This window comes from Eschrichtius robustus, chromosome 2 (assembly GCF_028021215.1).
Source record: "Eschrichtius robustus isolate mEscRob2 chromosome 2, mEscRob2.pri, whole genome shotgun sequence".
NCBI classification, from domain to species: domain Eukaryota; kingdom Metazoa; phylum Chordata; class Mammalia; order Artiodactyla; family Eschrichtiidae; genus Eschrichtius; species Eschrichtius robustus.
This window is the reverse complement of record NC_090825.1, coordinates 38864421-38889656: the sequence shown is the minus strand read 5'-3', so window position 1 is coordinate 38889656 and position 25236 is coordinate 38864421. Positions and strand designations below refer to the sequence as shown.

The following is a 25236-nucleotide window of genomic DNA, read 5'->3' as shown; positions in this document are numbered from 1 at the left end:
AAAACATTTAGGACTTTATTTTCTTTTTCTTTAACATTGGGTTGATGGTAATAATAACTTTTCTCTATCTTTGATTTGAGGGTTAAATGAGATAATAATGTATAATAGGACTTTATAAATCATAAAGCACTGTGTCCATTTTAGCAATCATAGTAGGTATGTTATGCAAATAAATAGAATAGTTGTACCTTTTACTGAAGAGCAAACAATGTTAGAGTCCAATTAAATTTTCTTCAGGAGCCAGAAAGCACTTATTAAACTCATAAATCTAAGTTGATTTCCATTTGTGTAAGATTTTTATAACTAGAGAATATTTAACATATAACCACTGAGTGAAAGATGGGTTGCTGTCGGGGCTTCCCTGGTGGCGCAGTGGTTGAGAATCCGCCTGCCAATGCAGGGGACATGGGTTCGATCCCTGGTCCGGGAAGATCCCACATGCTGTGGAGCAACTAAGCCCGTGCGCCACAACTACTGAGCCCACGTGCCACAGCTACTGAAGTCTGCTCACCGCAACGACTGAAGGCTGCGCACATAGAGCCTGTGCTCCACAACGAGAGAAGCCACTGCAATGAGAAGCCCGCGCACTGTAACGAAGAGTAGCCCCCGCTCACCACAACTAGAGAAAGCCCGCGTGCAGCAATGAAGACCAAACACAGCCAAAAATAAATTAATAAATAAGTTTATAAAAAAAAAAAAAAAAAAAGAAAGATGGGTTGCTGCTTAAAAGCTCAGAGTTGGTAATCTAGCAGTTGTTTCAGGCTGCATGTTTCAAATTGTATTGCCTTCCCATATCATTTCGTGTTTTATCATTAAGGTAGCTTTTAGCATGAGAGGCTCAAAATTGCCAATTAATTAAAACCGTTGCTCAGTTGCCTTCAGCTGCGCATATAAGCCTGACCAAGCTCTGCAGCTGGGTGAGTGCAACCCTTGAATATCAATCTCATCTCATAATTGGTTGCACAATGTTATGACTCTCAACTATGAGGTCCAAATGATCCAAGGACCAGAAAGCCTCTGTTTCCCTCTACTTTTGGGGCATATAGATTTATACCACATTTAATCCCTAGGAGTGCAAATGAATATTTGGGACAAGCATTGTAGACTTTGACTTGCTCTGTTTCATATTGGGAACATCCTTCCCCTCTGGCTGCTTCAGAGAGGACAGCAAAATAATACTGCCGGCAATCCAGCCTTATTGTCTCGCTGCCAAGAGAAAGGAACGCAGCAAAGGCCTCTGAGCGGTTCCTGGGCGCCATGCACAAGTGCTGCAGCCTCTTGGCAGTGGGCTCTAATTCCATGGCAGGCATCAGTGTTGTCCCCTCTCAAGGAAAGCCAGCATTCTTAGGCTTTATGAGTGGAAATGAGGCTTCCCCAGTATCCTGAACTTTCTGCCTCTTAAGTGGTTGCTTTCAACTTTGGGCCCAGAGAATCTGATAATAATAGTTACTTTTCGGTGAGCATTTACATCATGCCAGAAACAGTGTCATGCTATTTGTTTTTTTCTGATTTGATCCTACATTAATTCTAGAAATAGGTGCAATTTTGATCCCACTTATAGTTATGGAAAATGAGGTTTAGTGATCACAATAATTTCTCATCTTCATCCAGTTCTCCCTGGAGCAGAACCAGAGAGAAGAATTCTGGGGCAAGTTGTTTATTAAGAAAGTGGGAGAAGCAGGGCCGGGAAGAGAAGGAAGCAGAGTAAGGAAGAAACTTGGCAAAGTCTCAGAGTGTGTCTTTCTTTAGCTTATTAGCACTGGTGAGCTCTGGAGTGTGAGTTAGCCTGGAGGTGACCCAGATCTGAAGCTGGGGAACTCAGGTCTTCATACTCCCTCACTGAGCAGTCCTTTGTGGAGGCTCATTCTGGGGGGATGTACATTTCGAGGTACATTTAACTCTGTGCCAGCAGACAAAGCCAGCTTCTGAACACCTGGGGTTGGGGGAGGTTGGGGGGTTGGGGATGGATGATGCAGTTGCTGGTAATTGGAAGAGGAAGTTCAATAAAGGAGGGCTAGAGTGGGCGACATTATCCTATGCAGTGACATAGCTAAAATGCAGTGAAGCTAAGATCTCAAACAAGATCTCTCTCTGATGCTACAATTTAGGAATTTTCCCTGCTATCCTGAAGGTTAGACAAAAGAGATCTGTTGTGTGGGCAATCAGAGTAATGGAGGCTTTGCGTATTGTGTCCCAGGAGGAGTTGTTGACAAAAGTTAACCATAAATACCCCAAAGCAGGGAAGATTAGAGAAAGAAAAGAAAGTGGTCATGAATTTTTTTGTGGGCCATCGAGCCCTTAGAAGTAGGCATTTTGAACTAGGTTGTTTCCAAGTGCAGAGAGAGAACCAGTGGTGTAAATTACAGGGAAACAGATTGGAGCTTGATATACGTAAGACTTTCAGGGCAATAAGACTTTTCCAGTAATGGAATCAGCTGTTTCTACAAGGAAAAATTGGCCATACATCACAGTTTCAAACAATCCAGAATATCATCTGTCCAAGAGGTCCCATTCCATGGGAGCTGGACTAAGAGATTGACTTCTAAACTCCTCTGATTTTCTAAAATGAGGACTTCTGTTTGGAGGAGCCATTTGTCTTGTTACCTTGTCATTTCCAGGCATAAATGTCACGGTGATATTACACGTACACACCTTTGTTTTAATGCAGAAATTAAGTGAGCCAACTTCCATTTGAAATATGAAATTTAAAAAGAGTCAATTACCCTGCCTACCCCTCATCACCTTTCCCATCACATCTGTTACTTTGTAATAAGCAAATGATGTGCAAATGTCCTTTAAATTGCTTGGGATAAATCTGAACTTCATGAAATGGAAGCTAGGTGATTATAAAATAGAGTTTAAAGAGAACTGAACATCACCACAGAGAACATGGCTACAAAATTGAGTCAAAACAACTCAAAATAACAAATCCGGTACAGACAAGTTCAATAATTAATAATCCCACTTAAGAGGAAACTGTGTGCAAGCTAGCCACAAATATTTTTACCTATGCTTTTAAGTTTTTCAAAGACTGACACGGAAGGTCTTAAATTATTCAAACTCTATGTATTTATTTTAAAAACATTGAAAATCCTGAGAAACACACCTTTGTTCCAAAAAGAGGTTTTCTTTCCCTTTTCAAATAAAGTGTCATATGTAAATAGTCAATTAACATGAGCACTAAAGGTAGTTAACCAACTCATCAGAATTAGTTCATATCTTTTAGTGCTCCTTCAGGATAAGCAGAGGGAAGTGGAGAGCTGAACAATTAACTGTGATTTTAGTTAACAGCATCTGTAGGTTCAAAGCTTCTGTGTTTTCCTTAATGAAAATGATTATTAACATTTTCTCAGTGATGGTCTTGACTCTAGTCGGAGACATTTATTTCCTTAATCCCTCCGCCTTTCACTGTTTCTCTTTCACTCTCTCTGCCCCTTTCTCTCTGTTCTTCCCTTGCTTTCTAGGTTACTTAAGGAAGAGAAATCCTCCAATAAAAGGGTATCTAATTTTCTTTTCCTTGGCCAAAAACATGGGTACTTGGGTCAGACGAGGCAGTTAGTGAGACTAGAAGTACCTGAGAGTTTTGTTGTTTTTTTTTTTTTTTTTCTCATAGGAATATGTACCTTTGAGCAAATCCCCATTTGATAAATGGCAGGCTGGTTCATTGCAGGATTTTTCTCTTCCAAGAAATTGGTAGACTAGACTTCCTACTTTTTGTAAAGCATGTTATACCTAACTTATTGTTTATTATGTTTTTTCGATTTATCCATGTTAACAGATACATCGGTAATTAATTTGTTTTGACCGATGTGAAATAGTCCCTTGTGTGAATGTATCACAATGTATCTGTCCATTTCCAAGGCAATGAAACTTGAGCTTATTTTTAATTTTCTGCTTTTATTGACAAAGCTGCAAAGATCTTTCTTGTGTATGTCTCCTCATGCACAGGTTGGTGTCCTCAATAGACTTAGGACATGACTTTCTCCATCTATACTAGATGGTCCCATATTGATCTCTAGTGTGGCTGCACTGATTTACACTTTCACCCTTGATGTGCAGTAGCGAACAGTGTGTGTGCATATTGTCCTTTGTGAGTTTCTCCTATAATGTGTATTAGTCAAGGAGATAACATGGAAGGACGGACTTCAAAAGGCAAGACAGATTGCTAAAACTCTCTTATGAGTACTTGTGTGACTGGTGGAATTAAGTATACAGTCATCCCTCAGTATCCTCCAGAGGTTGGTTCCAGGACCCCCTCGGATATCAAAATCAGCAGATGCTTAAGTCCCTGATGTAGTATTTGCATATAACCTGTTCACACCCTCTTGTATACTTTAAATCATCTCTAGAGTACTTATAATACCTAATACAATGTACATGCTATGTAAATAATTGCTGGCACATGGCAAATTCAAGTTTTGCTTTTTGGAAACTTCTGGTTTTTTTTTTTTTTCTTAATATTTTTGATCTGCGGTTCTTTGAATCCAAAGGTGTGAAACCTATGGATATGGAGGGCTAACTATATAACCTAACTGTAAAGATAATTTTGAACATCCATGTTGGTAGGCATAAAACACAGCAGAAGCCATGAAACTTAGGAGAATTCCACATAGACTGGTAAATAGTGAGCTGAAATCTTCATGTTGGTCTTTGAGAAGTTGTATTCGCCTCTTCCTGAAAGTATTTCTGGTTTTTCTATACAGGTCTATGGCTTATTTATTAATACTTTTACATCTTTTAATATCTTTCTGTGTCAATCAGGCCCTTGCCTAATTTCTTCTACCAAGGTCTTAATTTCATAAGCTCTGTCAAGACCATGGTATTGTAGAACTTTATATTGAGTGGTCAGAATCAACAACACTTTTTCAATTTAATAGATATTTATTGAGCACCTACTAAGTGCTGCTTTTCTGGGTCTTGAAGATTTGGCAGTGAGGAAGACAGAGATGCTCTTTGCACATACAGAGCTTACAGTTTAGCAGGGGGAAAAGACAGTCAAAAAGAGAACACAATAATTTCAGGTAGTATTAAGAGTGTGAAGGAATTAAAATAGTGATATGAGAGTGTCTGGGGCTGGTCGACAACATATTTATTATGAACACCTTCCATGTACCAATGACATGTGTTACTTCTTATCAGTTTTGTAGGGTGTGCAAGGTACCAGGGAATGAAGGCTTTATCTTTTGAACTTGATTTGAGATGACCTAACAGTATTATTCATATGAAGGCTTTGGGATTATCATTCAATCATACCATGATAACTATTATCACAATAATTTTATATTTATTATATAAGAGATGATCAGTGTAGACATTTTTAAAAAGCAATTTATAACCCAGCAGAAGAGATCACATATCATATTCATATCAAAATTTAGTTTTGCATCCTTTAGAGTGTCAGAGCATACCTTCTTAGATTTCACATAAAAGCCTCTTACACTTGCCTCACCTCCATTTTAATGTGACTAAAATACATAGACGATATGTCTATAGGGCGAAAATTGGACAATTAAGAGTACATTATGTAATATTTATTCATATTTCAGAACAATACAGACATAAGGCATGCCTCTCATACTTTTCCTAAATAATTTTGCATATTTTAGTTAGAACTCGAGAAGACAGTATAGAAAAAACACGTGGATCCGTGTGTTAAAGAGCAGACGTAGGGAAGGTAGTGGTGATGGCCGGATTCTCTTTCGTTCTTAATACTGATAGAAAAACACAGGCTCAAGATAAGTAACCTGAACACAAAGTAGTACTTGCTGGCTATCTGATGGGAGTTGCATTTCCTGAAAACTAGAAGAGTTCAGAAAAAGAACCCACATCACTTTGGGGTTGTCAAGAGAGAATGGCACGAGGAGGTGTGATTTAGGTTTTATTAAGACTGTAAATTTGGCTCGGTGCGGCATTATAATTCTCTATAATTTTAATTCATTTACTCTCTTCTTGCCCCAGATTCCATTCTGAATTAACTGGACTTTCATTTGGCACTTGCTTATTAGGCCTAATTTCTTGCCTGGAATGGCCCTCGATTGCTCTCTCCTGGTCTCTCCCTAGCAGTCTGGTTACTCCTGTGGTGGTGGGCAGGTCTGGAATTCCTCTGCATCCCAAATCACGCTGCCAGGCTTGTGCTAAAATGATTTCTCCCTTCCCTTCTATTACTTGCCACAGTGACAATCAGTGTGTAGCAAAGGAGTCGCACAAAGACAAACAAAATCGTAGTGATTTTCTCTAGCTCAGAAAAAAATCTGTTGGCAGCAATCTTCTTTCAGAGTTCCATTCTCAACAGTCACCTTGACAAGGTTTCTTCAATTTCATTTTATTTTGTTTTAACATAAAGTAGGAACAAAATAAAGGGACTAAGAAGTTTTACCACATTCACAATTAAGAAGCTCAGCTTAAGAGTAAGAAGGTGAGTTTGGAAATCAATCTAGAAAAAAATGAAAAGAAAAGATGTATTAGGGTTCCATATAAAAGAAAAAAATGAATGCGATTGTGAGAATAGAATATATAGAATTCTAACTAATGGCACCTGAAAAATATAGGACCTGATGATCTAAGATCTAAGATGATCTAAGATCGTTCTAAAACAACTTTGAACACATTTCAGTATTAGATTGTTTTAGGAATTCACTTTTCAAAAAAAGCAAAAAAGATTTTCATTCATTTATTCAATATATCTATGAAGTCTGGGTGATACAGTCATCACTGCAAAACTGGCATAAAGAGCTGGATTTCTGCCTTCGAACAGTTTGTGGCCTAGAATGGAGACAGACATTCAGACAAACCGTGACAGTGGAATTTGATCGTTAACTGAGGCAGCCCTGAGGCCGGGGAGAGCCTCGTCTTAGGAAGCAGACTCTACTTACGTCTTCTCTGGGTGATAACATCCTGTCACTAGGGTGGCTTTAGAAACTTTGGGCATTTTAAAAAAAATTTTTACATTATAACTTACATTTCAGAGCTAGGTTCATTAATCCTCAAAACTTTTAATTTACCTTTTCTACAAAAAAAAAAAAAAAAAAGGGATCCAGTTACTTTTCTTTTTCTTCACCCTCCTTAATTCCTCTGCTCCTTTTTAAGCTGCCTTCCACCCAATTTTGATTTCTCTTCTTAGACTCAAATCTCTCACGCCTTCCTCCTGGCTTTGTGTTCTAGGCGGCGTGGGGACAGAGTGCCGACCACTTTTTCTGTTTCGCTTCTCTTCTCTACGCAGATCTAGTGCCTAGAGCGGAGCCGGCTCGGACACGGCTTGTCAGCAAAATGCCGGAAGTTTCTAAAGCCGCCCCAGAGACAGAGTTATTGCAACAACACTATCTTCCTATGGATTTCAGAAGGAAATCAAGGGAACTGATTAAACAGCAGCTCTAGTTTTCCTGCGGAATCACCTCTCTGAGAATCAGTGGGAAGTAAATGAGAGGAAAGAAACCTGCAGGGAAAGTTGTTCTTGATTAGACATCACTCCTACTGACCGCTTGAAGGGCAGCCCAGGGCTCAGCGGTGGTACCTTTTGACACAGAGCATGGGAATCGTGTGAACTGGCCCTGAAGGAATTACCAGTTAAAGGAACTGGATTGGGATTCTGTGTTAGCCAGGTCAGGAAGCCTTATGATTTGTTCACAGGTCAATATTTTGGAAGGGGAATAGCAGCTCATCATGTGGGAGAATACTGCTTTCCAAGCAGGAGTCCCTGAAAGTGTACTGACGATATATATTTTTTTAAATTATTTACTTTCTAATTGTTTTCAGTACAAAATTTCTATATATATGAATATTTTCGTAACATATAAACAATGCAGAAATTTACAAAGTACAATGTTAAATTTCCCCTTTATTATTCCCCTCAAAAATAACCTCTATCAACTCATATATATATATATATATATATATATATTATATATATATATATAAATACCTGTTTTTCATTACTCCATATATGCCATCCATGTATAATGGATTTTAAAAGTATATAGAGATGAGATGATACACATTTGTATTGCTAGATTTGTGTTGCTCTGTAATTTTATTTTAAGTTTTCACTTAACATTCTTTGTTTAGATCACCAATTTAGAATTCGATATTTAACTTCACTAGTACAATGTATGATAATTCATACTGAATAAATTCAAAGCAGAGTTATGTAGGCTAACTTCTCATTTTGCTGGGACTGTTTTCAAAATGCAATTGGGTCTCAAATGGGTAATTCATTTGGTGTTTGCTATTTGAAATAACTTAAAATATTAACAGGGGATGATTAATCGTGGCATTTGATACAGAGCAGGTACTTAATAAATACTTATTCAGTTGTATTCAATTAATTTCCCTTCGTTTGCTATTACAAATGAAAAGTAGAGTTCTCTCAGCTAATCTATCTATATATTGCAAGATGTCTTTCAAGGAACTGAGTCTGTCTCACTTTATCCATCAGTCTACAAATACTTAATTGACTGCTTACTATGGTCAGTCGACAAAACTCACCCACTATGATGAGTCTTTTCTTTACCAGGAGCTTTGGAGGTGGGGAGTCATTCTGAAATCAATAATAAGATCAATAATAATAAACTGTTACCTTTGTAGAGTGCTTTGCTGTTTTCAGGACACTTTCACATGCCTCATCCCATTTAACACTCATAACTTTGGGAGATGGATATCAACCCCATTTTATAGAGAAAGAAAGTGAGCCTCTGATAGTAATTGATCGTCCCAAGCCACTGAGGACAGAAAAGTGAAAAAGCTGAGACTCAAACTTCCTTACTTCAAATTCAGGCCTCCTCTGGTATTTTTGTTTGTTTGTTTTGTACAAAAGTTACTGCGCTTATAGGACAAACCCATTTAACAAAACTAATTCACACCTAAAGAGCTATTTATATAGAGTGGGAAAGAGGAGGACTGTTGGTATACAAATAACAAATTAGTACATTCTGAGGATATATGCAAATACATTAAATCAGCAGTACCTTCTACCCCACCGGTTCTCAATATGTGGTCCCTTGACCAGCATCAGCATGCCCTGGAAACTTGCTAGAAAGCAAGACCCCACCCTAGACCTACTAAATTAAGATCTTCTGGGGACCCAGTAATCTGGTTTTAATAAACCCTCCAGGCTATTCTAAGGCACATTAAAACTTGAGAACCATAGTTCTATCCTGTAAACTGGCAGAAGATCAATAACTTGCTATTCAAATCTGAACACCTATGTGTCTGAACCTTCCTGCTGAAACATATCCTATTGAGGTCAAAAGATATACCTTCTACGTAGATCAAAAGACAGCTTTCTCACTTGAAATATAAGTAGCTGCTCTCTGTGGGTCCAGGTCAGGGCTTACTGCTTCCAGGTATATTGGTAAGATTTCACTTCCCTTCATGTATTCTCTCTGTTTCTTGTTATTATGTAAAACTAATTTTCAGAATCCTCCTCAATATATTTCTCTATTAATTCCCAATTCCCACATAGGAATATGAAATAATTTTGTGCTTTTCACAAATTTATTAAACTCTGTGTGCTAAAAAAAACAGACAAAAAACAAACAGAATATAAATAAAATTTCCCAAATCTTAAGTACACAATTGGGCGATAACAATAACAAGCAAGATGGTTATGTTTTGGTGACTGTTGTGGACTGTTTGTGTCCCCCGAAATTCATATGTTGAAACTCTACCCCACAATATAATGATACTAGAAGGTAGGACCTTTGGAAGGTAATTAGGAGTAGGTAAGGTGTCCCTATGTGTGAGATGTGTCCTTATAAAAGCCACAAGAGAGCTTGCTTCCTCTCTCTGGGCTCTGCCACGTGAGGATACAAGATGTTGACAGCCTGCAACCTGAAAGAGGGTCCTCACCAGAACCTGACTGTGCTGACCCCTTGATCTTGGACTTCCAGCATCCAGAACTGTGAAAAATAAGTTTCTGTTGTTTACAAGTCACCTAGTCCATGGTAATTTGTTACAGCAGCCCCAAGAGACTAAGACAGTGACTAACTGATAGGCACATATTAAAGGCAAGTAGAGGAGGAGGATGAAAAACAAAAGGACCAGAACCATAGGTTACTGTTCAGAAACTTGTCTCACTTCCTATTATTATTTGAGCTAGACTTGAACGTGGTTGTCACTGCAACAGAGACCTGAGATTTCACTTATGTCATCCTTGTTTGGCTTAGCATCTATCTCACAGGCTAGGGATTCTTGGATACTCTATCATCAGCCTCCTGTGAAAAACAGTGTGAGGGAAAAGATTTCAGTGATAGCTGTTTCTGTTAAGTTAGAGGAGTTTCAACTTACTGTATGTGAAGATTGTCATCCAAAGAGAATAGTAATTGTTGAGTGAATTAATGAACAAATGTATAAGAAGCAGATTCTGAGCACCATGCATATTTCTTCTGTGGAAACGAACCAGCTAATTATGTGTGCTCTGTAAAAACTTTGATGTATTTTTTTTTAAATTAATAAACTTTAATTTTTAAAGACGTTTTAGGTTCATAGCAAAGTTGAGTGGAAAGTACAGAGAGTTACCGTATACTTCCTGTTCCCATACATACACAAACTGCCCCACTATTGATCTCGACCACAGTGGTACATTTGTGACAATCACTGAGCCTACAGGGTCCATAGCTTACATTAAGGTTCACTCTTGGTGTACATTCTGTGGACAAATGTATAATGATATGGATCCATCACGGTAATATCATATAGAATAGTTTACTGCCCTAAAACTCCACTGTGCTCTGCCTATTCATCCCTCCCTACAGCCCCACCCACCGCCAACCTCTGGCAACCACTGATGTTTTCACTGTCTTCATAGTGTTACCTTCTCAAAATGTCACATAGTTGGAATCATACAGTATGTACCTTTTCACTTAGTAATTTATATTTAAGTTTCCTCTAGTCTTTTCACGGCTTGATCGTTCATTTCTGTTTAGTACTAAATAACATTCTATTTCCTGGATGCAAGATAGTCTGTTTATCCATTCACCTACTGAAAGACATCTTGGTTGCTTCCAAGTTTTGGCAATTATGAGGCTTTTATACTCATCATTGTGTAGCTTTTTGTGTGGACCTAAGCTTTTAATTCACGAGGATTAATACCAAAGAGCACAACTGCTGGACGGTATGGTAAGAGTATGTTTAATTTCATAAGAAACTGCCAAACTGTCTTCTAAAATGTCTGTACCATTTTGAATTCCCATTCCATTGATCTATTTGCCTATTCTTTTGCCAGTACCACACTGAATTGATTACTGTCTTGAGTACTTGATATACTGCGTTATAGTAAGTCTTAAGAAAGTTATTCTTCTTGAAGATGGGTAGTGCCAATCCTCTGATTTTGGTCTTCTCCTTACATATTGAGTTGGTTATTCTGGGTCTTTTGCCTCTTCCCAATAATTTTAGAATAAGCTTGTTGATATCCACAAAATAACTTGCTGGGATTTTGAGTGAGATTGCATTTAATATTTTAGATCAAGTTGGGAAGAACTGACAGCTTGACAATATTGAGTCTTCTTATCCATGAATGCTGTTGAACCAGCCTTGCATATGTAGGATAAATCCACTTGGTTGTAGATTTGGTTATAGTGTATAATTCTTTTTATGTATTGTTTAATTCAGTTTGCTAAAGTTTTGTTGAGGATTTCTGCAACTATGTTTAGGAGAGATTTTGTTCTGTAGTTTTCTTTTCTTGTAATGTCTTTGTCTGATTATGGTATTAGACTAATTCTGGTTTCATGGAATGAGTTAAGAGGTATTCCCTCTGCTTGTATCTTCTGGAAGAGATTGTAGAGAATTGGCATAATTTCTTCTTTAAATGTTTGGTAAAATTCACCAGTGAACGAACCCATCTGGGCATGGTGCTCACAGTTTTGGAAGGTTATTAATTACCGATTCAATTTCTTTTATAAATATAGGCCTATTCTTATTACATGCTTCTTCTTGAGTGAGTTTTGGCAGATTCTGTCTTTCAAGGATTTGGTCCATTTCATCTAGGTTATCAAATTTGCAGGCATAGAGTTATTCACTGTATTCCTTTATTATTTTTTTAATATCCATGAGATCTATAGTGATGACCCCTCTTTCATTTCTGATATTAGTAATTTTTGTCTTCTCTCTTCTTAGTTAGGCTGGATAGAGGCCTGTCAATTTAATTGATCCTTTCAAAGAACTAGCTTTTGGTTTTACTGATTTTCTCTATTGATTTCCTGTATTCAATTTCATTGATTTCTGTTCTGATTTTTTTAAAAAATTAATTAATTAATTTATTTATTTTTGGCTGTGTTGGGTCTTCGTTTCTGTGCGAGGGCTTTCTCTAGTTGCGGCAAGTGGGGGCCACTCTTCATCGCGGTGTGTGGGCCTCTCACTATCGCGGCCTCACTTGTTGAAGAGCACAGGATCCAGACGTACAGGCTCAGTAATTGTGGCACACGGGCTTAGTTGCTCCACAGCATGTGGGATCTTCCCAGACCAGGGCTCGAACCCGTGTTCCCTGCATTGGCAGGCAGATTCTCAACCACTGCGCCACCAGGGAAGCCCTGTTCTGATTTTTATAATTTATTTTTCTCTGCTTACTTTGGATTTAATTTGCTTTTTTTCTACTTTCCTTAAATAGGAATTTAGATTATTGATTTTAGATCTCTCTTTCTTCATTTCGAATATATGCATTTGCTACTATAAATTTCCCTCTAACACTGCTTCTCTGCATCCCACTAATTTTGAGAAATTATATTTTCATTTTCACTTAGTTCAAATATTTTAAAATTTCTCTTGGAATTTCTTCTTTGGCCCATGTATTACTTAGAAGTGTGTGTTTAATCTCCAAGTATATGGGGATTTTTCAGTTATCTTTATGTTATGGATGTCTAGTTTAATTCCATTGTGATTTGAGAGCAAACATTGTATGGTTGCTATTTTGTTTTTGATTTGTTAAGGTGGGTTTTATGGCCCAGAATGAAGTCTATCTTAGTAAGTGTTCCTTGTGAGCTCGGGAAGAAATTGTACTCTGCTGTTGTTGGATGAAGTAGTTTATAGATGCCAATTACATCCAGTTGATAAGTGATGCTTCTCAGTTCAGCTATGTTCTTACTGATTTTCTGCCTGTTGGATCTGTCCATTTGAAAGAGGGGTGTTAAAGTCTCCAACTATATTAGTGTATTTCCCTTTGCAGTTCTATCAGTTTTGCCTCAGGTATTTTGACACTCTGCTGTTAGGTGCATACACGTTAAGGATTGTTATATTGTCTTGGAGTACTGACCCCTTTATCATTATGTGAAGCTCCTCTTTATCCCTGATAACTTTCTTGCTCTGAAGTCTGTTCTGTCTGAGATTAATATGCCTACTTTGTTGTTGTTGTGTTTTTTTTTTCTGATTAGTGTTAGCATGGTATATCTTTCTTCATCACTTTACTTTTAATCTATATGTGTCTATATTTAAAGTGGATTTCTTGTAGACAATGTATAGTTGGGTCTTGTTTTTTGGTCCATTCTGACAATCTCTGTCCTTTAATTGGTCTGTTTAGATCATTGGAATTTAAAGTTATTATCGACATAGCTGGATTAATATATACCATATTTGTTACTGTTTTCTTTTAATTGTCCTTGTTCATTTTTCCTATTTTTGTGTTCCACAACTTTTCTGCCTTTTGTGATTTTAACTGAGCATCTTATAGGATTCCATTTTGTTTCCTTTCTTAGCTTATCAATTATACTTCTTTTTTTTGCTTTTTTATTGGTTGCCCTAGAGTTTGCAATATTAATTTACAACTAATTCAAGCACACTTTCTAATAGCATCATACTGCTTCATGAGTAGTGAAAGTCCCTTATAACAAAATATTCCTAATTCCTCCCTCCCATCCCTTGTATCATGGCTGTCATTCATTTTACCTATATATAAGAACACATAAGCATACTCCATATATAGTGTATATATGTGTATATATATATATGTATATACACATCTATACTCTATATAGAGAGAGTATATATAATATATATGTATATATTCATATATATATACTCTAATTCATTCATGCTATTATTTTGAACCAATTGTTATTTACTAGATCAATAAGAATAAGGAAAATAAAACTTTTTGTTTTACCTTTACTTATTCCTTCCCTGATGCCCTTTCTTTCTTTTTGTTGACCTGAGTTTCTGATTTATATCACTTTCCTTCTCTCTGGGGAACTTCTTTTAAGATTTCTTACAAGGCAGATCTACTGGCAACAAATTCCCACAATTTTTGTTTGTATGAGAAAGTCTTTATTTCTCCTTCACTTTTGAAAAATAATTTCACAGGGTACAGAAGTCTAGTTTGGTGCCTTTTCACTCTCAACACTTTAAATATTTCACTCCACTATCTTCTTGCCTGCATAGTTTCTGAGGTGTTTTTTTTTTTTTTCCCCCTCCGTCTTCTTTCAAGATTTTTTGCTTATTTCTCATTTTCTGAAGGTTGAATATGATATGCCTAGGTGTAGGTTTTTATGGTATTTTTCCTATTTGGTGTTCTGTGAACTTCCTAAATCTGTGGTTTGCTGTCTGAGATTAATTTGAGGAAATTCTCAGTCATTACTGCTCCAAATATCACTTCTGTTCCTTTCTTTCTGGTATTCCTATTACATGTATGTTATGCCTTTTGGTGTAGTTGTCCCACAATTCTTAAATATTCTGTCCTGTTCATTTCAGTGTTTTTTCTCTTTGATTTTCGCTTTTGGGAGTTTCTATTGTTATATCCTCAAGCTCAGAGATTCTTCCCTCAGTCATGTCTAGTCTGCTAATGAGCCCATCAAAGGCCTTCTTCATTTCTGTTACTGCATTTTTCATTTCTAGCATTTCTTGTTGATTCTTTCTTAGAATTTCCATCTCTTTGCTTACATTATCATCTGTTCTTCAGTGTTGTCTGCTTTTTCCATTAAAGGCCTTAGCTTATTATTCATAGTTTAAAAAATTCTTAGTATGATAATTCCAACATTCCTATCATATCTGACTCTGATTCTGATGCTTGTTTAGTCTCTTCAAACCATATTATTGCTTTTTATTGTGTCTTGTAATTTTTTGTTGAAAGGTGGACATGATGTACTGGATAAAAGGCACTGCAGTAAATAGGCCATTAATAATGTGACGGTGAGGTGTAGGGAGAGAGGAAGTATTCTATAGTCACATGATTAGGTCTCAGTCTTTTAGTGAGCCTGTGCCCCTGGACTATGAACTGCACCAGTGCCTCTCAGTCCCTCCCCACCCCTCCCTTAGATGGGAGTGAATAGCTAGAGAGGGCTAAATTTGGGTAATTCCCTTCTTCCACATGAAAGGCTTGACAGAGCAGGAATTGGGTATTTCCCTTCCTCCAGTTAGGTTGGGCTCTGAAAGAAACCCCAGTAGTTAACACTTTGGTAAAATAGTTTCTCCTGAGGGCAGGCCTCCTTAAGAACAGAATGCTCTGCTGTATTTCAAAGTGGTTTCTTTTTTCCTTCACCAGCTGGAAGCAGAAGATTTTTCTCAGATATTCAGCAATTCAGTTGAGGTTTTCCTACTCTGGCACCAGTTCCTGTAGAAATTTCTGCTCTAGTGAATGGTTAATCTCTGTACCCTCCTGTCTGTTTCTCCAGTTTGGGGGGCAGTAGTTTGTCCTGTGACCTCAGTTCTCAGATGGATCTAAAAAGAGTTGATTTTTCAGTTTGTTCAGCTCCTTACTTGTTGTTAGAATGAAGTGGTGACTTCTAACTCATTACATGCCTGACCAGAAAGCCTGTGCTTTCTTTTCAGATGAATAAAATACAAGCTAACATTGAACTGTTTGCTTTTCCTTTACATCGAACAGTATTCCACTGAGAGAGCAGGTGACATAAAGCTATATATCTGAGTAAAATTATAACAATGGAAAATCTGTGCCATATAACATAGCATAATATAATCATGTTGCTACTTGGAGAAAGATTAATCACTAATTGCAGTACAATTTTTAATTAAAAAGAAAGTGGGAACTAGATGAAAAAAATTAGGGATGTTCAGTAAGCTAGTGATCAAAGCTCAACATTAAATTAAAATGTTTTCTATGAAAATCTGAATCTGCTTATGCAGATTATCCCACTGAATTATTCCACCATCTGCAGAATTTGTGCCTTTTTGTTTGACTTATTTATTACAAGTAGCTTATCAGCAATAGCACCCACTATTAACATAAATAAGAGATTTTTAGATGATGATAGGAGAGTCATACCCTGTTAGAAAAATTAAGGAAACCAGCACTATGTTTTCATGTCATGTATTACAGTATCAATGAGAATGTGCCCTTAAGAAATCCAGCTGTATTCCAAAGAGAAAAACAAAATATTAATTGTATCATAGAGAATGTTCAGATTTGAAGATGCTCTTTGTTGATCTAGTTATAATTTTAATGCAGAATGTACATAAAGATGGAAGCCTGTTTAATGAACAGTCTGTACTGTGGTCAGACATACTATTATTGAGAAAATGTTTAAATCATATTTTTACTTAAAACCTAGTACAAGTATGTCTTTTAAGATCTAGTATTCACAATATGATGCCTATATTGTGTATCAGCAGACACATTAGTCTTCAGCTTTTATTAAATTATAATGAATTATTCAAGGAAGATATGGGCAAGCTTTCATAAATGGAGTACCCACTGTTGATCCCTGTGATCTATGTCTCTTTAGTTTGAGGAAATAATATGAGTGCACAAGAGGCATCAAGAAGATTTTTATCTAGGTATCTGTTTATCTTAGCCATCTATTTAGCTAGCCTGCTAGTTATCTAACATCTATCTTTGCATCTATATTTGAGATATTAAAGTGAATTTACTCTTTGAGATTCCAAATTTCCTTCCACCAGGATTGAATCTGTAAGTTCACACTTTAATGTAAATTACCTTCGGTGAAGTGAATATCGGGATCCATATCGGGGAAAAGTCCAAAGGAATAACCAGAATTTCACGTGAAGCCATAGAAAACTAGAGGGCAGGAGAAAAGACTACCACATGTAGAAACATTGCAGAAAAGAATCTGGAGTATGACGATAATGAAATTTTCTAAATTTGCATTTTCTTCAGATTCCTGAGCGAAGCAAGTCCTTTCTTAGGAACACCAAAATTTCCTCCATGTGCTGCCTTTAGTGCGATCCCTATTTATGGCTGCTATCTCTTCTAGATTAACAGGAAGGATTATGGACTGTAGTTTTCAAAAGGAAAATAATGCGTTTTTAAATGGCTAACTGTTGCAGATATTGCTGGAAAGGAAGCTAGAGTCTACTTGACTATTGGAGAATGGAGACTCTTGTCACCATTCAATGGAAGGCCCAGAGGCCATCTTAGAGAGATCAAGTAATGTACTTTGGGAAGCTTTGCTATGAGCCTCTGCTACATTAATGAGTCCAAGATTTCTGGAGGAGATCTAAATTTGCAATAGCTCTGATAGGCCCCCATAATCAGAGGTGGGGAGAATAGGAAGTTTGTGTGAGACTTATGACTGCTGTTACATATTTTGTCCATAAATGTGTTTCATTGGTAGCAACAAATGGAAATGACTTCACATAAGGAAGTCTTATAGAACAGTCATTAAACATGGACATAAAATCTTGTGCTGTAGAGATCAGTTCAGGAGAGTTCATCATATCAGAAGAATGGGAAACAACAAAAATTAAACAGGATGGGGAAAACAACACCTTATGAATTCTTAGAGTTTGTTGACCTTTCCAAAGTTCAAATAGAGTAGGGAACAAATCAAATTATTGTTTTTTAATTGAATTTTTTAAAAATTGAATTTGAAATGATACAGTTACCCTGTCTACCAGTGAACATCACCAAGTAAGCATTTTAAAGTCTCCCCCGCCACTGTCCTCCTTTCTAGGTCAGAGTCTCCCAAAGAGCCAAAAAAGCTGCAGAGCTCTTCATTCGAGGCTTGAGCTTTGAAACAACTAAAGAGAGTCTGAGGAGCCTTTCTGAGCCATGGGGAACACTCACGGACTGTTGGTAATGAGAGATGCAAACACCGAGTGCTCCAGAGGCTTGGGGTTTGTCACATATGCAACTGTGGAGGAGATGCATGCAGCCACACATTCAAAGTCACACAAGGTGGGTGGAAGAGTTATGGAACCAAAGAGGGCTGTCACAAAAGAAGATTCTCAAAGACCTGGTGCCCACTTAACTGTGAAAAAGATTTTGTTGGTGCATTAAAGAAGATGCTAAAGAACATCACCTGAGAGATTATTATTATTTTTTCATTGAAGTATAGTTGATTTACAATGTTGTGTTAGTTTCAGGTGTACAGCAAAGTGATTCAGATATATATATATATATTCTTTTTCAGGTTCTTTTCCCTTATAGGTTATTACAAAATATTGGGTATAGTTCCCGTGCTATACAGTAGGTGCTTGTTGGTTATCTATTTTATGTATAGTAGTGTGTATATGTTAATCCCAAACTCCTAATTTATCCCCCCCCTACTTCCCCTTTGGTAACCATGAGTTTGTTTTCTATGTTTGTGTGTCTGTTTTTGTTTTGTAAATAAGTTCATTTGTATCTTTTTTTTTTTTTTAGATTCCACATATAAGCAATATCATATATTTGTCTTTTTCTATCTGAGTTACTTCACTTCGCATGATAAACTCTAGGTCCACCCATGTTGCTGCAAATGGCACTATTTCATTCTTTTTTATGGCTGAGTAATATTCCATTGTGTATATATACCACATCTTCTTTATCCATTCATCTGTCGATGGGCATTTTGATTGCTTCCATGTCTTGGCTATTGTAAATAGCACTGCAATGAACATTGGGGTGTATGTATCTTTTCAAATTAGAGTTTTCTCCAGATATATGCCCAGGAATGGGATTGCAGGGTCATATGGTAGTTCTCTTTTTAGTTTTTTAAGGAACTTCTATACTGTTCTCCATAGTGGCTGTACCAATTTACATTCCCACCAACAGTGTAGGAGGGTTCCTTTTTCTCCATACCCTCTCCGATATTTATTACTTGTAGACTTGGGGTGAAGTAATACCTTCTTGTAGTTTTTGTTTTTTTTTTAATTTTATTTGTTTGTTTATTTATGGCTGTGTTGGGTCTTCGTTTCTGTGCGAGGGCTTTATCTAGTTGTGGCAAGTGGGGACCACTCTTCATCACGGTGCGCGGGCCTCTCACTATCGCGGCCTCTCTCGTTGCGGAGCACAGGCTCCAGACGCGCAGGCTCAGCAACTGTGGCTCACGGGCCTAGTCGCTCCACGGCATGTGGGATCTTCCCAGGCCAGGGCTCGAACCCGTGTCCCCTGCATTGACAGGCAGATTCTCAACCACTGCGCCACCAGGGAAGCCCCTTCTTGTAGTTTTGATTTGCATTTCTCTAATAATTTGTGATGTTGAGCGTTTTGTCATGTGCCTGTTGGCAATCTGTGTGTCTTCTTTAGAGAAATGTCTATTTACAGCTTCTGCCCATTTTTCAATTGGGTTGTTTGTTTTTTTGATATTAAGCTGTATGAGCTGTTTGTATATTTTGGAAATTAATCTTTTGTCATTCCCACTGTTTGCAAATATTTTCTTCCAGTCACAGGTTGTCTTTTCATTTTGTTTATGATTTCCTTTGCTGTGCAAAAGATTTTAGTAGTGGAAATAAAAACAAAAACAAACAAATGAGATTCTTTTGAACAGTATGAGAAAATTGAAGTGATTGAAATCTTAACTGAGGCAGTGGCAAGAAGAGAGGCTACAACGAAGACCTACTGTATAGCACAGGGAACTCTGCTCAATATTATGTAACAACCTAATTGGGAAAAGAACTTGAAAAAGAATAGATACATGTGTATGTATAACTGAATCACTTTACAGTACACCTGAAACTAACACAACATTGTTAATCAACTATTCTCCAATGTAAAATAAAAAGTTAAAAAAATAAATAAAATACAGAAAAGACCATTAAAAAATAGATGACACTTTTTTTTAGTAATAAAATTCTGTAAGAGTAGAAACATTTCCAAATATCTTCTTCAAAATGCTGTGTCCATTGCAGAATTTACTTTTGAAAAGTAATTACTCGTACACGTTGAAACACCCAACTTTAAATCCAACAGACAGATTACATGTGTTTATGTTTTTAAAAAATCTTGGGAGGACACTATGGGCAGTCATTGTAATCACACTAAGTTTGGCAAATTTTACATATTTAAAAGAAATATATTCTATCTTTATGTTCAACAATTCTTTTAAGAACTTTGTCATGAACTAACCAGCAAAACTTTGAGAGCCAAAGACTTTCTTGATTTTTCCTACCTCATTTTAAAAAAAAAAGAGAGAGAGAGAGAGGCTTTGCTCTGGTAACTTTTGATGACCATGACTCCATAGACAAGACTGTCATTTGGAAATACCATACCGTGAATGGCCACAGCTGAAATGAGGAAAGCCCTAAGGAAGAGACGGCTAGTGCTTCATCCAGCCAGAGGTTGAAATGGTTCTGGAAACTTTGGTGGTGATCATGGAGGTGGTTTTGGTGGGAATGACAACTTTGGTCATGGAGGAAACTTTACAGAGGTGGCTTTGGTGACAGATGGATATGGTGGCAGTGGGGATGGCTATAATGGATTTAGTAATGACAGAAGCAGTTTTGGAGGTGGCAGAAGCTACAATGACTTTGGCAATTGCACTAATCCATCTTCAAATTTTGGACCCATGAAAGGAAGAAACTTTGGAGGCAGAAGTTCTGGCCCCTATGGTGGTAGAGACCAATACCTTGCCAAACCATGAAACCAGGGTGGCTCTGGCAGTTTCAGCAGCAGCAGTAGCTATGGCAGTGTCAGAAGGTTTTAATTACTGCCAGGAAACAAAGTTTAGCAGGGAGAGGAGAGCCAGAGAAGTGGCAGGAGAGCCACAGGTTACAACAGATTTGTGAACTCAGCCAAGAACAGTGGTGGCCGGGCCTAGCTGATACAAAGAAAACATGTTTTAGACAATACATGTGTATAGGTGAAAAAGCTCGAGGATTGTACCTGTGACTAATTGTATACAGGTTATTTTAGTTTCTGTTCTGTGGAAAGTGTAAAGCATTCCAACAAAAGTTTTAATGTAGTTTAAAATTTTTTTTTATTTTGCACCCACACTGTTGACTGCTAAGTGTAATAGTCTGATCATGACACTGAATAAATGTCTTAAAAAATGATACAATTAGCTTTTTTTAAAAATTCCAAATGTTTGGTCATTAAACCCAAACTAGTGTTCCTTTGATTCCTGAACTCTCCAGGAGAATGGTGAAGAAGGGCACGTGTCTGCTGACCAGAGGGTAGAAAATTTGGATCATCAGGATGATCTGGACTGCTGTTCATATATGGTCATATCAGACACAGTACCACACACAGAAAGAGATTTGTAAGCAGTGTCAGCAATACTATTCTTGGATGCAAAGGATTATAAGCTTAGCACAAAGTAAATAGTTTTGCTTACATCTATGGAAGGCTGGACAAAGGCTGAAGACAGTATGGGCAAAGAGCTAAATTAACTCCTCAGTGCAAAACAAGAGGGTTCTATATGTTGAAGGATAAAAGGGGATTTTGGATCTCTATACTTGAATTCTTCCAGAAATCAAGAACCACATTATGTTTGTCCGTACACTGCTAATGTATACATCCACACTTGCTAACATAAACAGCATCAGGTGACCTGTACACAGAAAATAAAATGCACCTTTGGGGTTTTTTTTTTTTTGTTTTTTTGTTTTAAATCTTTATTCGAGTATAATTGCTTTGCATTGTTGTGTTAGTTGCTGCTTATGATAAAGTGAATCAGCTATATATATACATATATCCCCATATCTCCTCCCTCTTGCGACTCCCTCCCACCCTCCCTATCCCACCCCACTAGGTGGTCACAAAGCTCCGAGCTGACCTCCCTGAAAATGTACCTTTGGTTTTAAAGTGGACTCTACAAATGTATAAAAACATGCAATTTTCAAGAACAGTGCATAAGAAAACTGACTTCTTTTCTTCTCTGATTTAGATTGTAAAACATTACTTTAATATTTAAATAGTGGCTATTTCAACTGTAATAATGAAATAGTACTCTTTTGTCTTCCTCTAATTTTCCAGACATATCAAATGGCAATTTTATTGCTTAATTTTGAACATCCTGAAGTTCTTAAGAACCAATTGGAAGAACCTTACTTGAGTCTGGGTGAGGAAGTCTCTCATTTTCAGAATTCAGTGACCCAAACAGGTTGTGGGAATGTTGTTTTATTAGCTTAACACCTCAGAGATGTGTTTCTCTGAGAACATGATTTTGAAGAGTACTAAATTTAGCAAAACTTTCCAGTGAATTTCACCATATGAGAAATTACACATTAACACATATGTGAAACGTAGTACTTGAGAATAATAATCTTTCTGTAAATAGTACGTTAAATCTCTCACATCAGAATTGCTGTTATGAACTCTGAGGTGTATTAGCTCTTTTTGGCATCTGATGCACTGGAATAAATTACATAGTAATTTTACTATGTAAATTTACTATGTAAATTACTATGTAATTTCCTATGTAACTAAAAGAGTTAATAGTCTTCCTAGTAAGCTAATTATAAACACCTCAAATATGTTTATTCATCTATATACATTGGTATTAAAGTGTGCTAGTTTTCTAAAAAATAGTTTCTTATAATGAAGACTCTTTTTAATTTGTAAGAAAATAAGTTTCTTGAGTAGATCATTCATTGGACAAGCAAAAGCTGAAAGAAAACAAAAAATTAAACTTACATGGAAAAACAAATGAACTATAAATGGATTCCTGGAAATGCCTTAATAATCTGACTGAAGCAACATAGGAAATATGTTTTAGTTTCCCAGCTGGGACTGGATTTTATGTTCCTTATCAAAGTAAACCTTCAAAGATTAAACAAAATAAATATTTTCAGTGCTACTATTTACTGAAAGGTTTTCGCTGTATAGAGTGACAACACTGGATATTAAAGTGGACAAGAGACTTTCTACCACTGTTGTATTCCAGAATATCACTCCTTTATAGTCCTGTTACATAGACTGACCTGTTATCCTACAGATACGGAGGTTAGTTTTGGAAGATAACTTGAGGGGGAAAGGACTGTGAGCTTCTGGAGTTTTGGGATCTTTTCTTATTTTATCTTCTTATCTAAAATGCTTAGCTATTCGTTATTACACTTTTCACTCTTTCAACAAATATTTGTTGTGTGTATATGAAGAGCCACAGGGGCTCTTTTAGGTACTGGGAACCAATCAATGAAGAGAGCAAACAAAAATCCCTACCTGCATCATGGATTTTATATTCTAATTTTAAGTATTACTGTATTCAATGTCTTTTGCATGAATGTTTATTGAATGAATGACGAAGGAACAGCCATTTGGGAAAACTAGAAAAAAGCATTTTGAAATTTGTAATTATGCTCATTTTCCCATTGTCATTGTAAGGAAATTATGGAGTGTCAATAGAGCATACAAGTTACTTTGCTTGAATAATATTTTGAAGAAATGTAGCCCCCTAACCACCTGCATTTAGGTTAAAAGCCATGTTTCAAAAGCTCTGTCTCACACATGAAAAATCATTTAATCATACTTTAATATTGTATCTTCTTTCTTTGGAAAATGTTTAAGTGAAATAAGAATATGTATCTGTTGCTCTTAGATTTGGAGCTAAATCTAGAGCTCCTAGATTTATATCTCTGTACTCTGCAAGTAAATTCATATTTTTTGGAGGAGATAGCTTAGAATAGTGGGAGGACAGGTAAAGGAGCATATTGCTTGTCTGCTGGCGCCGAGTGGTAGTCTCAAGATTAAAGGTCTTAAATCTTTCATTCATAGTGCTACAAACTGACTGTCATGGCCCATTCACGATATCTACTCTAAAGAGTAGCTAAGGAGTAAAGGAATGATGTCACTCTCAAAATTTCTCAAGATGAGAATTTTAAAAGACAGGCAAGGTAATCTGAGAAAATTAAGGATGCTTTGGATATAAAAATACACTTTGCTCTGATTTTCTTTATCAGATGGGAACACGTTACAAATAATGACCAACACTTTCTTCCATCCTTCTGACCTAAAGGCAAATACACACTGAAGGAAGGATTAGCCTATGAATTTTAAAGAGATCCTCTTTAGAGTCATTCTGTAATGGGAAAATTTGGCTCAATGTTATAGCACATCAACTATGTCCTTTGAAATTAGCTCTTACTGCAAAAGTACTTTTTAGTTTTCTTTAGTATAAATACAATATTTTTCTTTCTAGGAAATAATATCTTAATCACCAGTCATTGTAAAATTTTGAATTATTATACGCTGCTGGCCCTTTATTATGAGAAATAATATTTATGAGTTTATGGAGTTAAGATATATTACATCTACATATTATAACTTAAATCTGTCTATAATTACACCTCAATCAAAAATAAAAATACCATACATTTACTTTTCTTCCTAGAATAACTGAAACAAGGAATCGTAAATGATTTCAAATTTAGAGATGAAAGGAATAGGTCCCATTTAAAATTTTTGTTTTACTTGAAAAGTCTTAATTACCCTCATTGATAGTAATGACTAGGTCATAATGACTTTGAATCATTAAAAAAAAGACTATCATAAAAATAATGACTGTTGTATCCCTGATTTCATAATTTAAAATCTTAAGTCCTTAAACATTTGAAGAGTATCTTCACATTTTACCAAAATGAAGTAAACTGTTTTCCAATTTCTCTATTATCAGAAATATAATGATAAATCTCAGAGCATTAAACAAATGTAAGACAGGCACTTTGGTTTTAGCTATTTGAAATATTTAACTTTAATGTTTTAGAGGGAAGGTTGGGGCTTGAAAGCAGAACTGATTATGAGTCCCCTAAATATTGCCAACTACCTCTGAAATTCAGCCTATTCGTTTATGAAATAGGATATACTTTACTTATCTCTTAGGGCTATAGGATATACTTTACTTATCTCTTGTGACAATTAAAAGGAAGATATATGGAAAAACAACATGTAAGTTATAAGTGCTATGAAATAATATTATGGTAGTTTTCAAGTCATCTGTAGGTTTGAGCAGCCTTTGGAGACTTTAGAAAACACAACATACCAGTTCCCCAAGCATTAAATTTCTGACTCTAAATTTCCAGTGTGTCTGGAAATAAAGCCATCTATATTTTTTAAAACTCAACAGAGGATTCCAACATCCAACCCGAACTTCTGTATTTTTGTTATTGCTATCATTATTATTTTTGTTATTATCATAAAGCTGAGGT

General features: G+C 36.5%; 1 pseudogene; it reads left to right on the top strand.

Annotated features, from left to right (window-relative positions):
• Positions 1-20912, top strand: part of LOC137758826 (heterogeneous nuclear ribonucleoprotein A0-like) — a 106482-nt pseudogene extending 85570 nt beyond the window's left edge.
• The last annotated feature ends 4324 nt before the right edge of the window (positions 20913-25236 follow it).